Source organism: Artemia sp. Qi Xiang Cuo, chromosome 12 (assembly GCF_049724085.1).
Source record: "Artemia sp. Qi Xiang Cuo chromosome 12, ASM4972408v1, whole genome shotgun sequence".
Classification (NCBI taxonomy): Eukaryota; Metazoa; Arthropoda; class Branchiopoda; order Anostraca; family Artemiidae; genus Artemia; species Artemia sp. Qi Xiang Cuo.
Genome location: NC_142805.1, coordinates 68,529,180 through 68,541,651, shown reverse-complemented (window position 1 = coordinate 68,541,651; position 12,472 = coordinate 68,529,180).

The following is a 12,472-nucleotide window of genomic DNA, read 5'->3' as shown; positions in this document are numbered from 1 at the left end:
CCCTTAAAGAGGCCCCAAAGGTATTTTATATAAATTATGAATGAGCATAAGAAAATATCAAATGATGTTTTCACTTTCATTCTAGCTAAATGATATGGTCCCAACCCCCTAATGTGCAAATATATACCCTGACTTTGGAATATACTAAATTCAGTTAAAAAGTCATGCACCAGAATTTTTCAGGTAAAACCGGCAAAAAAATTACCATTTTCAACTATTAAAGTTAGGAAGCTAACTAATAGATAACACAGAGCATGGAACTGCTAGCTTATAGAGAAAATAAAACCACAGAAAATTATCTAGTTTTCAAATCCTTTTGTAATCAAACCACAAACCGAACAAAGGTGTTGAACAGAAGGTTTGAAGAAAACTGGCAGAGGAAGTTAAGCATAACCTAATTCTTTCTGGCATTATGCCACTCAAAAATATAGCAGCAGACGCACAATCCCAGATATCCTGCATGATAGTATATCAGTTGCTGATCCTGAACTGAAAATTGAAATTTTCAATCAATATTTCTCTTCTGTTTTTTGTCCACCTCCAGTATTGTATATCCTACACCTCCTTTATATGATGTATCACATAATATGGAACCAATTCTGATTACAGATACTTTGGTTCTAAAAGAACTTACATTCCTCAAACTGAATAAATCTCCTGGTCCAGACAGCGTTCACCCATGTATCCTACATGAATGTCATGCAGTTTTGTGTCAAGAATACTTATTACCTTAAATCGCATGTCCAACCTCATTTATAGGGCAACACAAATATAAACTGTTTTCCTAACATTTCAAGTTTTTCAAATGCCATCAACAAAAATAGTGTTGAATTTTGCAATCCAAAACTATGCTGTTGACAATTCAGTGTATTACCTTAAATTGCAGTTAGAAGCAATCTAAGGATTTCTCCTTGTAGAGCTCTAGAATGATGACTAGTTGTATTCAAGGATCACTGGTGAGCAGGTCCTGCTCCATCTTTAGTAGCATCCCAATTGAACTTACACTTTCTAGAAGACCACTCAGCATCTAGCCTTAGTTTAAAAACATCAATGGATTCAGCAGTAACTGTTTCATTAGATAATTTTTTCCAATTGGGTTGACAATACTTGTTGAGAAGAATTGAGTACAGATTCTACATATTGTAGACTGCTAGACAAGTTTCAGGTGATGACCTCTAGTTTTTGAATTGGTACTAACAGTCGAGAATAGTGCTGAGAGAATATTAGCCCTCAATAACTTCAAGGCTAAAATAACATCCCTTCTATTTCTTGTGTAAACAAGGGTAGGATAATTCAGTTTTGATAGTCTTACAGGGTAGGAAAGTTCTTGCATGCCAGATATCACTTTTCAGTGGCATGTCTCTGCACATCTTCAAGAACTTTTATATCTTTTTTTAAATATGAAGAGGCAAGTGACATCCCCAAATTGAATCTTAGGACGCACAAGTCCCTTATAAAGAGGACTGAAAACTTTTAGAAGAACAAGTGGAAATGGTACGCTTAATCAAACCCAAGGTTGAACTAGCCCTAGTAGCAGACCTCTTAGAATGAGTGCTGAATTTTAATTCATTATCAATAGTGACACCAAAATCTTGCTCATTATTTACAGACGAAAGAGGGTGGCCAAAGAAAAAATAAGAATGGCAAGGATTCTGTTTGCCAAAGTGAATGATATGGCACTTGGCAACATTGAATTCAAGAAGCCAGGCCTCAGCCTATTGACCCAGCAGTTGAAGATTATTTTGTAGCAGGGCATAATCTTCTCAGGACAAAGCTGGTCCAAGAAGCTTCAGGTCATCAGCATAAAGAGTTGATGTACTGTTGATAATGGAAGGAGTATCATTGATGAAGATATTAAATAGTGTAGGACCCAAGACACATCCGTGAGGAACTCAACTCAGAAAACACATTGAGGAAAAAAGAATACAATCTCCATTCATCAAACAACTGAACACATTGGTTTTGCAAATAAAGAAAATCAACAATCCAGAGCAGGGATTTCACTTCAAGCTTTACTCTATGCGATTTAATTGCAAGTTGATTGTGACACACTTTGTCAAAAGCTTTAGAAAAGTCAGGCAGAATCATCTCAACAGGTTTGAGGGATGTAAGTTCCTTTAGGACCAAAATATCTGTAATCAGAATTGGTTCCATATTAGGTGATACATGATATAAGGGAGGTGTAGGATATACAATACTGGAGTTGGACAAAAAACAGAAGAGGAATATTGATGGAAAATTTCAACTTTCAGTTCAGGATAAGCTACTGATTTACTATCATGCAGGATATCAGGGATTGTGCGTCTGCTGCTACATTTTAGTGGCATAATGCCAGAAAAATTTAGGGTTATCCTTAACTTCCTTTGCTAGTTTTTCCTTTAACCTTCTCTTCAACACCTTTATCCACTTGTTCTTCTAAAAGTTTTCAGTCCTCTTTATAAGGGACTTGTGCGTCCTAAGATTCAATTTAGAATGTCACTTGCCTCTTCATATTTAAAAAAAGATATAAAAGTTCTTGAAGATGTGCAGAGACATGCCACTGAAAAGTGATATCTGGCATGCAAGAACTTTCCTACCCTGTAAGACTATCAAAACTGAATTCTCCTACACTTGTTTACAGGAGAAATAGAGGGGATGTTATTTTAGCCTTTAAGTTATTGAGGGCTAATATTCTCTCAGCACTATTCTTGACTGTTAGTACCAATTCAAAAACTAGAGGTCATCACCTGAAACTTGTCAAGCAGTCTACAATATGTAGAATCTGTACTCAATTCTTCTCAACAAGTATTGTCAACCCAATTGGAAAAAATTATCTAATGAAACAGTTACTGCTGAATCCATTGATGTTTTTAAACTAAGGCTAGATGCTGAGTGGTCTTCTAGAAAGTGTAAGTTCAATTGGGATGCTACTAAAGATGGAGCAGGACCTGCTCACCAGTGATCCTTGAATACAACTAGTCATCATTCTAGAGCTCCACAAGGAGAAATCCTTAGATTGCTCCTAACTGCAATTAAGCTAATACACTGAATTGTCAACAGCATAGTTTTGGATTGCAAAATTCAACACTATTTTTGTTGATGGCATTTGAAAAACTTGAAATGTTAGGAAAACGGTTTATATTTGTGTTGCCCAATAAATGAGGTTGGACATGCGATTTAAGGTAATAAGTATTCTTGGAATATATTAGTCTTGAACAACTTATTTATGAATTAGTGATGTATTTAAAACATCTTTTCAATAACTTAACTATTTCTTTGTGCGGTTACAAAAATGAAATACGTTTTTTTAAAATATGAATGATATTAGCAGTTTTCCAATCATGAGGTAGTCTAGAATGATTTAATGATGATTTGAACAGCAGGGAAAGAGGTTGACACAAAACTGAATGACATTCATGTAGGATATGTGGGTGAACGCTGTCTGGACCAGCAGATTTATTCAGTTTGAAGGATGTAAGTTTCTTTAGAACCAAAGTATCTGTGTAATCAGAATTGGTTCCATCTTATGTGATACATCATATAAAGGAGGTGAAGGATATACAATACTGGAGGTGGACAAAAAACAGAAGAGAAATATTGATTGAAAATTTCAATTTTCAGTTCAGGATCAGCAACTGATATACTATCATGCAGGATATCCGGGATTATGCGTCTGCTGCTATATTTTTGAGTGGCATAATGCCAGAAAGAATTAGGGTTATGCTTAACTTCCTCTGCCAGTTTTCTTCAAACCTTCTGTTCAACACCTTTGTTAGGTTTGTGGTTTGATTACAAAAGGATTTGAAAACTAGATAATTTTCTGTGGTCTTATTTTTTCTATAAGCTAGCAGTTCCATGCTCTGTGTTATCTATTAGTTAGCTTCCTAACTTTAATAGTTGAAAATGGTAATTTTTTTGCCTGTTTTACCTGAAAAATTCTGGTGCATGACTTTTCAACTGAATTTGGTATATTCCAAAGTCAGGGTATATATTTGCACATTAGGGGGTTGGGACCATTTCATTTAGCTAGAATGAAAGTGAAAACATCATTTGATATTTTCTTATGCTCATTCATAATTTAAATAAAATACCTTTGGGGCCTCTTTAAGGGATCAAGATATAATTTGCAACAGAAGCAATTATTCAATTTTGAAAGACCATAAGAAAAGGCATCAAGTGATATATTTACTTTCATCCTAGCTAAATTATTGTGCCACCTGCAAATTTACCCAATTTTCCACATTGATAGCCTATAGACCTAAGCATACAATTGGAGCTGTTGAGAAGGACGTATGTTTAGAAAACGGTAAAATTCTACTTAAGCTACTTTTGACTATCTTGGAAAGGGGTTTGGTTAGAAAAATGAAACTTTTAGGGATGGGTCTACAGGCTAAATTATGTCCCGGGAAGGTATTTTGAAGTACCTACCTCCACTCCTTCTCCCTCTAGAGGGTCTTGACTATTGATGACTTTTAAAAAATCTGTGAATCATAGAAGTGAAACTTTGCAGAATAGATCTTCTGCTTCTACGTAGATCTTCTACAGATAATACTAATCTACCTTTTCCTGACAGAATGGCCTTTAGGTATTTTGGCTTCAAAGTGGAGAGTAGACATGATGATGTTAGCGGTAAAAAGATTCAAAAATTTTCAAAAACTGCGTTGCTACTGTGAAAAATGAAATAAAATTTAAATAGCTAAAATTAATATTTAAATTCTTTTCCGAAAGCCTGATTTAGATGTTAATGCTAAACTATTAGAAAGTTAATAGTTAAATTTGAAAATCTGACAGCTTTTAATTGTAGTCAAATAATTAAGGAATAAAATTTTCCCGCTATCACTTAAATTCGAACAACGTGCTTTTTTTTTTTAACAATGGCCTCCAGCACATTAGAGAAAATTGGAACTATATTTATAAGATCTGATTTAATTGTCAAGAAAAGCTTGGTGATAATAATAATCAAGCTCGAAAAGTGGGACACTAGGTTTAATTAGATTTAATTCAATGTTCTGCTGGCCTAACAAAATTGTCAATAATCTCAGTTAGGCTAGGATTGATATTGAGACACTGTAAACAAGTCATAAACAAAAAATAGTAAGATTTAAGCAAGTACTAAAATGGATAAATATTGGTAAATTTTTCGTTATTTGTTCACCATCCCTGCTGAAGTATTACATGTTAAACTTGCCTTGATGAAACCGTTCTTCTACAGGTTATTGATGAGTTTATCCAGCTCTGGTGGCTTACAACCTGTAAGTAAAAGTCTTTAATTCTATGCCTAATCATACATTTCGATAAAAGAATCAGAGTTTGGTAAAATTCTACTTTAGTTACTTTTGGCTATCTTGGAAAGGGGTTGGGTTAGGAAAATGAAACTTTCAGGGATGGATGTACATGCTAAAGTTTGTCCCGGGAAGGTACTTTGAAGTACCTACCTCCACTCATCCCCCACCTCTATATAATGGTAAATTACTGCACATTACTAGTTGTTTTTAACTCATATTTCATCCTATATTACTATCATAAATATAAATCACTGCTTACCTTACACAACTTCTGCTTTTAACCTTGTTCATTAAAATATATTCCAAAATCCAATTTAAATCCTAAGCCATTTAATTTTCAACCCATGCCGACTTTCTTTATGGTATATGAAACCAGGTTTGTTGTGATGTCACACTTTCCTTATCAGAAACCCTTACCCTTAAGGGTAGCAGGCACATGCCAAACAACTCTGTTGATAAGACCATTTAAACTGTATTAATTAGGAAAAGGATTTGAAAACATCAGAATCGACTTCAGAGGACACGTTATATCACGGGAAGAGGTTTTTGGAATCCCCCTTCCCCCCAAACTCAAAATTTTCCAAAATTATACTTTAGAAGCTTTTTAAATGTTTCTAAAGCACTAATAGATAGAGCACTACCCATATCAAAATCACCTTCAGAGGACAAATTATGTTACAGGAAGATGTTTTTGGAATCCCCCCTCCCCCCAAACTCAAAATATTCCAAAGTTCTAGTTTAGAATATTTTTAATTATTTCTTTATCTTTAATAGATTTATTTATAAAAACATGAGAATCGACTTCAGAGGAAACTTTATATCAAGGGAAGAGGTTTTTAAAATACCCCCTCCCCCCAAACTCAAAATTTTCCAAAATTTTAATTCAGAAGCTTTTTTAAATATTTCTAAAGCTTTAAGACACAGATTGCTAAAAGTTTCAGAATCGACTTCAGAGGACACGTTATATCACGGGAAGAGGTTTTTAAAATCCCCCTTCCCCCCTAACTCAAAATTTTCCAAAATTTTATTTTAAAAGCTTTTTAAATATTTCTAAAGCACTAATAGATAAAGTGCTAAAAACATCAGAATCGACTTCAGAGGACACGTTATATCACGGGAAGAGGTTTTTAAAAAATCCCACTTCCCCCCAAACTCAAAATTTTCCAAAATTCTACTTTAGAAGCTTTTTAAATATTTCTAAAGCATTAATAGATAGAGTGCTAAAACCATCAGACTCGACTTCAGATGACACCTTATTTCACGGAAAGAGGGTTTTTAAATCCCCCTTCCCCCCAAACTCAAAAATTTCCAAAATTTTACTTCAGAAGCTTTTTTAAATATTTCTAAAGAACTGTTAGATCGAGCGCTAGAAAATTCTGAATCGACTTCAGAGGACACGCTATATCACGGGAAGAGGGTTTTAAAATCCCCCTACCCCCCTAACTCAAAATTTTCCAAAATTTTATTTTAGAATGTTTTAAAATATTTCTAAAGCAATCATAGATAGTGCTAAAAACATCAGAAGCGACTTCAGAGGACATGTTACATCACGGGAAGTGGCTTTTAAAACCCTCCTTCCCCCCAAACTCAAAATTTTCAAAAATTATACTTTAGAAGCTTTTTTAAATATTTGTAAAGCGCTAAGACATAGAACGCTACAAACAGTAGAATCGACTTTACAGGACAATTTTTGTCACGGGAAGATGTTTTTGAAATCCCCCTTCACCCTAAACTCAAAATTCTCGAAAATTCTACTTTATAAGCTTTTAAAATATTTCCAAGGCAGCAATAGATAGAGTGAAAAAAACATCAGAATTGACTTGAAACGACACTTTCTCTCATGGGACAAGGTTTATAAAATCCCCCGTCCCCCCAAACTCAAAAATTTCCAAAGTTTTACTTTAGAAGCCTTTTAAATATTTCTAAAGCACTAATAGATAGAGCACGACAAATATCAAAATCGACTTCAGAGGACAAATTTTGTTACGGGAAGATGTTTTTGGAACCCCCCTTCCGACCAAACTCAAAATATTCCAAAATTCTACTGTAGAAGCTTTTTAAATATTTCTAAAGCAATAATAGATAGAGTTCTAAAAACATCAGAATCTACTTCAGAGGACACGTTATATAACGGGAATTTGGATTGAACAACCTCAGACTCTCCCCCCAAAAAAATTTCCAAAGAACTACATTATTATCTTTTTTTAATATTTCTAAAGCACCAATAAAAAGCTCGCGAAAAGATTCAGAATCAAAGACGGAGGGCACATTCTATCACAGGGCGATGTCTTTCAAATCCCCCCACACCCCGAGCTCAAAAATTTCCAAAATTTTATTTTAAATGTTTTGTAAATATTTATAAATTACTAAAAGATACAGTGCTAAAAACATCAAAATCGACTTCAGAGTACAAGTTATATCACGGGAAGAGGTTTTTAAAAAATCCCCCCAATCTCAAAATTTTCAAAAATTATACTCTAGAAGCTTTCTAAATATTTCTAAAGATTTAATAGATATAGAGCTAAAACCATGAGAATCTATTTCAGAGGACACCTTATATCACGGGAAGAGGGTTTTAAAATCCCCCTTCCTCCCAAACTCAAAATTTTCCAAAATTTTACTTTAGAATCTTCTTTAAATATTTCTAAAGCAATAATAGATAGAGCACTACAAGTTTCAGAATCGAATTCAGAGGACACATTATATCACGGGAATAGGGTTTTAAAATCCCCCTTCCCCCCAAACTCAAAATTTTCCAAAATTTTATTTTAAAAGCTTTTTAAATATTTCTAAAGCACTAATAAATAGTGCTAAAAACATCAGAATCGACTTCAGAGGACACGTTATATCACGGGAAGAGGTTTTTAAAATACCCCTTCCCCCCAAACTCAAAATTTTCCAAAATTCTACTTCAGAAGCTTTTTTAAATATTTCTAAAGTGCTAAGACATAGAACGCTACAAACAGCAGAATCGACTTGAGAGGACAATTTTTGCCATGGGAAGATGTTTTTTAAATCCCCCGTCCCCCCAAACTCAAAATTTTCCAAAATTTTACTTTAGAAGCTTTTCAAATATTTCTAAGGCACTAATAGATAGAGTGCTAAAAACAATAGAATCGACTTCAGAGGACACGTTATATCACGGGAAGAGGTTTTAAAACCCCCCTTCCCCCAGAACTCAAAATTTTCCAAAATTCTGCTTTAGAAGCCTTTTAAATATTTCTAAAGCACTAAAAGCTAGAGCACTACAAATATCAGAATCGACTTCAGAGGACAAATTGTTACGGGAAGATGTTTTTGGAATCCCCTTCCCCCCAAACTCAAAATTTTCCCAAATTCTACTTTAGAAGCTTTTTAAATATTTCTAAGGCATTAATAGATAGAGTGCTAAAAACATCAGAATCGACTTCAGAGGACAAGTTATTTCACGGGAAGATGTTTTAGAAATCCCCCTTCCCCCAAACTCAAAATTTTCCAAAATTTTACTTTAGAAGCTTTTTTAAATATTTCTAAAGCTCTAATAGATAGAGCTCTAAAATTTTCAGAATCGACTTCAGAGGACACGTTATATCACGGGAAGAGGTTTTTAAAACCCCCCTTCCCCCCAAACTCAAAATTTTACAAAATATTATTTTATAATAATTATAAATAATTATCATTCAAAAATATATATATAGATAAAACAAAAAGAATCTACTTCAGTGTACACTGTATATCACGGGAAGAGGTTTTTAAAAATCCCCCTTCCCCCCAAATTCAAAATTTTCCAAAATTCTACTTTAGAAGCTTTTTAAATATTTCTAAAGCATTAATAGATAGAGTGATAAAAACATCAGAATCAACTTCAGAGGACACCTTATATCACGGGAAAAGGTTTTTACGGGAAGATGTTTTTTTAATCCCCCTTCCCCCCTAACTCAAAATTTTCCAAAATTCTACTTTAGAAGCTTTTTAAATATTTAAAAAGCATTAATAGATGGAGTTCTAAAAACATAATACTAGACTTCAGATGTCTCTTTATATCTCGTGAATTGTTATAAAATATCCCCCGTCCACCCCACCAAAAAAATTTCCGAAATTTATATTTAATATCTTTTTTAAATATTTCTAAAGAACTAACAGATATAGTGCTACAAGTTTCAGAATCGACTTCAGAGGACACGTTATATCACGGGAAGAGGGTTTTAAAATCCCCCTTCCCCCTAACTCAAAATTTTCCAAAATTTTATTTTAAAAGCTTTTTAAATATTTCTAAAGCACTAATACATAGTGCTAAAAACATCAGACTAGACTTCAGAGGACACCTTATATCACGGGAAGAGTTTTTTAAAATCCCCCGTCCCCCCAAACTCACTATTTCCCAAAAATCTAGTTTATAATATTTTTAAACCTTTATAAATCAATAAGAGAGTGGTCTAAACCTAAGAATCTACTACAGAGGAACCAATATATCTCGGAACGTGGGTTTGAAAACCCCCCTTCCCCCCAAACTCAAAATTTTCCAAAATTCTACTTCAGAAGCTTTTTTAAATATTTCTAAAGCGCTAAGACATAGAACGCTAGTAGTAACCGTGTGCACAGTTTCAGTCCTACATTCACGCCTACATGGATATGTGTGCAGTTTAACCGGTATATTGGCTTGTCAGGGTCAGTCACCTATTACTATGAACGGTACTTGTCTTAGCAGACGGGTTTTTATGAGGTAACACGCATTTTTTTGGGGTCTAGCGTGTATAAGGTACTGGTCCCACATTGAATTACACATGGATATGTGTGCAGTTTAACCGGTACATTGGCTTGTCAGGGTCAGTCACTTATTACTATGAACGGTACTTGTCCTACCAGACGGGTTTTCTAATGTGCCAACCAGACATGTTTCTAGGCCAACCAGACAGGTTTCTGGTGGGTATAGAATTTGAGAGTTGATAAAGTGAAATTATGACACTATTCTAGTTTTTTCTAAACAGGTATTGCCTATAACTTCTAGTTCAAATATTTTTTGATAACTTGATAGGTGATTTGAATAAGGAATTCAAATATTTTGTCTATGAAATAGAAGCTAACTCAATTTGCGAAAAAGGTATTCCATTTGCACAACTCTGATCTGATTGAATTGTCGCCGACAATGAGGTGTAATCACTGCTAAGCCTTTTGTTTTTGTGAGAGGGTTACCCAATTTACATCTTAGTGTTAACTGGGCGATGACTTAGTCTAACTGCGTAGGTTCTAAAGGACTATTGAATATTTTTTTTGATTTTGTGTTTTCGTTAGAAAATAGCTTGTCTTTAGCAGACTTAGACATAGCTAGTTGAAACGGTATAAATATCTTCATTTTTAGTCTAATTGCGTAGGTACTAAAGGAACATCGAATATTTTTTCTGATTTTGTGTGTTTTCGCAAGAAAATTACTGGTCTTTAGCAAACTTAGCCATAGCTGGTCGAAACTGTGCATAAATATCTTCATTTTTAGTCTAACTGCGTAGGTAGTAAAGGAACATTGAACATTTTTTCTGATTTATTGTGTTTTCGCAAGAAAATAGCTTGTCTTTAGCAAACTTATCCATAGCTAGTTGAAACTCTCCATAAATATCTTAATTTTTAATCTAATTGCGTAGGTACTAAAGGAACATTGAACATTTTTTCTGATTTTGTGTGACCACCCGGTGCCCCAAAGACTCCTGAGCCTCCATTATAATACTTTTTAAGGCTTTATTATATCTTTTCAGAACAAATTATTATTTTAGGGAATTATTTCGGTGAAACAGTTAGAGACATTTTAAAACAGGATTTTAGAAGAGGATTTGAGGGTTAAACTCTGTGGTCGTTATAATACACAAGTTCCATTTGAACAGTGTTGTGAGGTCCCTTACCACAACCCCAAAGGGCTCCGCTCCCCCCCTGAAATGTTTGTTCGTCTCGTAACCCCTCGATCCTCAAAGGTTCTCTTGGCTCCCAAAGTGCCCCCGGCACCCCAATGGCTCCTGAGTCCTTCATTATAATACTTTTAAGGCTTTATTATATCTTTTCAGAACAAATTATTATTTTAGGGAATTATTTCGGTGAAACAGTTAGAGACATTTTAAAAGATGATTTAAAAGATGATTTTAGAAGAGGATTTGAGGGTGAAACTCAGTGGTCGTTATAATACACAAGTTCCATTTGAACAGTGTTGTGAGGTCCCCTACCACAACCCCAACGGGCTCCGATCCCCCCCCCACCCCAACCCCGAAGGAAAGTACCGGTCCTCAAAGGTTCTCTGGGCTTCCAAAGGGCCCCCGGTGCCCCAGTGGCTCCTGAGCCCCCATTTTAATACTTTTTAAAGCTTTATTATATCTTTTCAGAACAAATTATTATTTTAGGGAATTATTTCGGTGAAACAGTTAGAGTCATTTTAAAAGACGATTTAAAAGATGATTTTAGAAGAGGATTTGAGGGTGAAACTCTTTGGTCGTTATAATACACAAGTTCCATTTGAACAGTGTTGTGAGGTCTCCTACCCCAACCCCAAAGGGTTCCGATCCCCCTACCCCAATCCTGAAGGAAGCCACCGGTCCTCAAAGATCCCCCAAGCTCCCAAAGGACCTCCCATCCCTCATGGGCCCCCTCAGACCCTCAAAGGTCCTCCCCGGGCTCCCGTCTTTCGTGGGTGAATGTTGTCTGAAACTTATGTGTTGGGGTGTATGGGTTGCTATTTTTGACTTTTCGGAGTTGGATTTCTTAGTCTTTCATAGGTATGTGTTGTCTGAAACCGATGATTTGGGATGGGTGGTTTGCTATTTTTGACTTTCCTGAGCTGGATTTCTTACCCTTTCATAGGTGTGTGTTGTCAGAAAATTATGATTTGGGATGTGTAGTTTGCTAGTTGAACTTTTCAGAGCTAGATTTCTTAGTCTTTCCTTGGTGTGTGTTGTCTGAAATCTATGATTTGGGATGTGTGGGTTGCTATTTTTTGACTTTTCTGAGCTGGATTTCTTAGCCTTTCATAGGTGTTTGTTGTCTGAAACTTATGATTTGGGACGAGTGGTTTGCTATTTTTGACTTTTCTGAGCTAGATTTCTTAGTCTTTCGTTGATATGTGTTGTCTGAAATCCATGATTTGGAATATGACATTTTTAGCCTAATTGTGTAGCTACTAAATGAACATATTTATTCTATTTATTGCTATTAATATTTCGTTTTTCAGAGTTTTGGTTACTATTGAGCCTTAC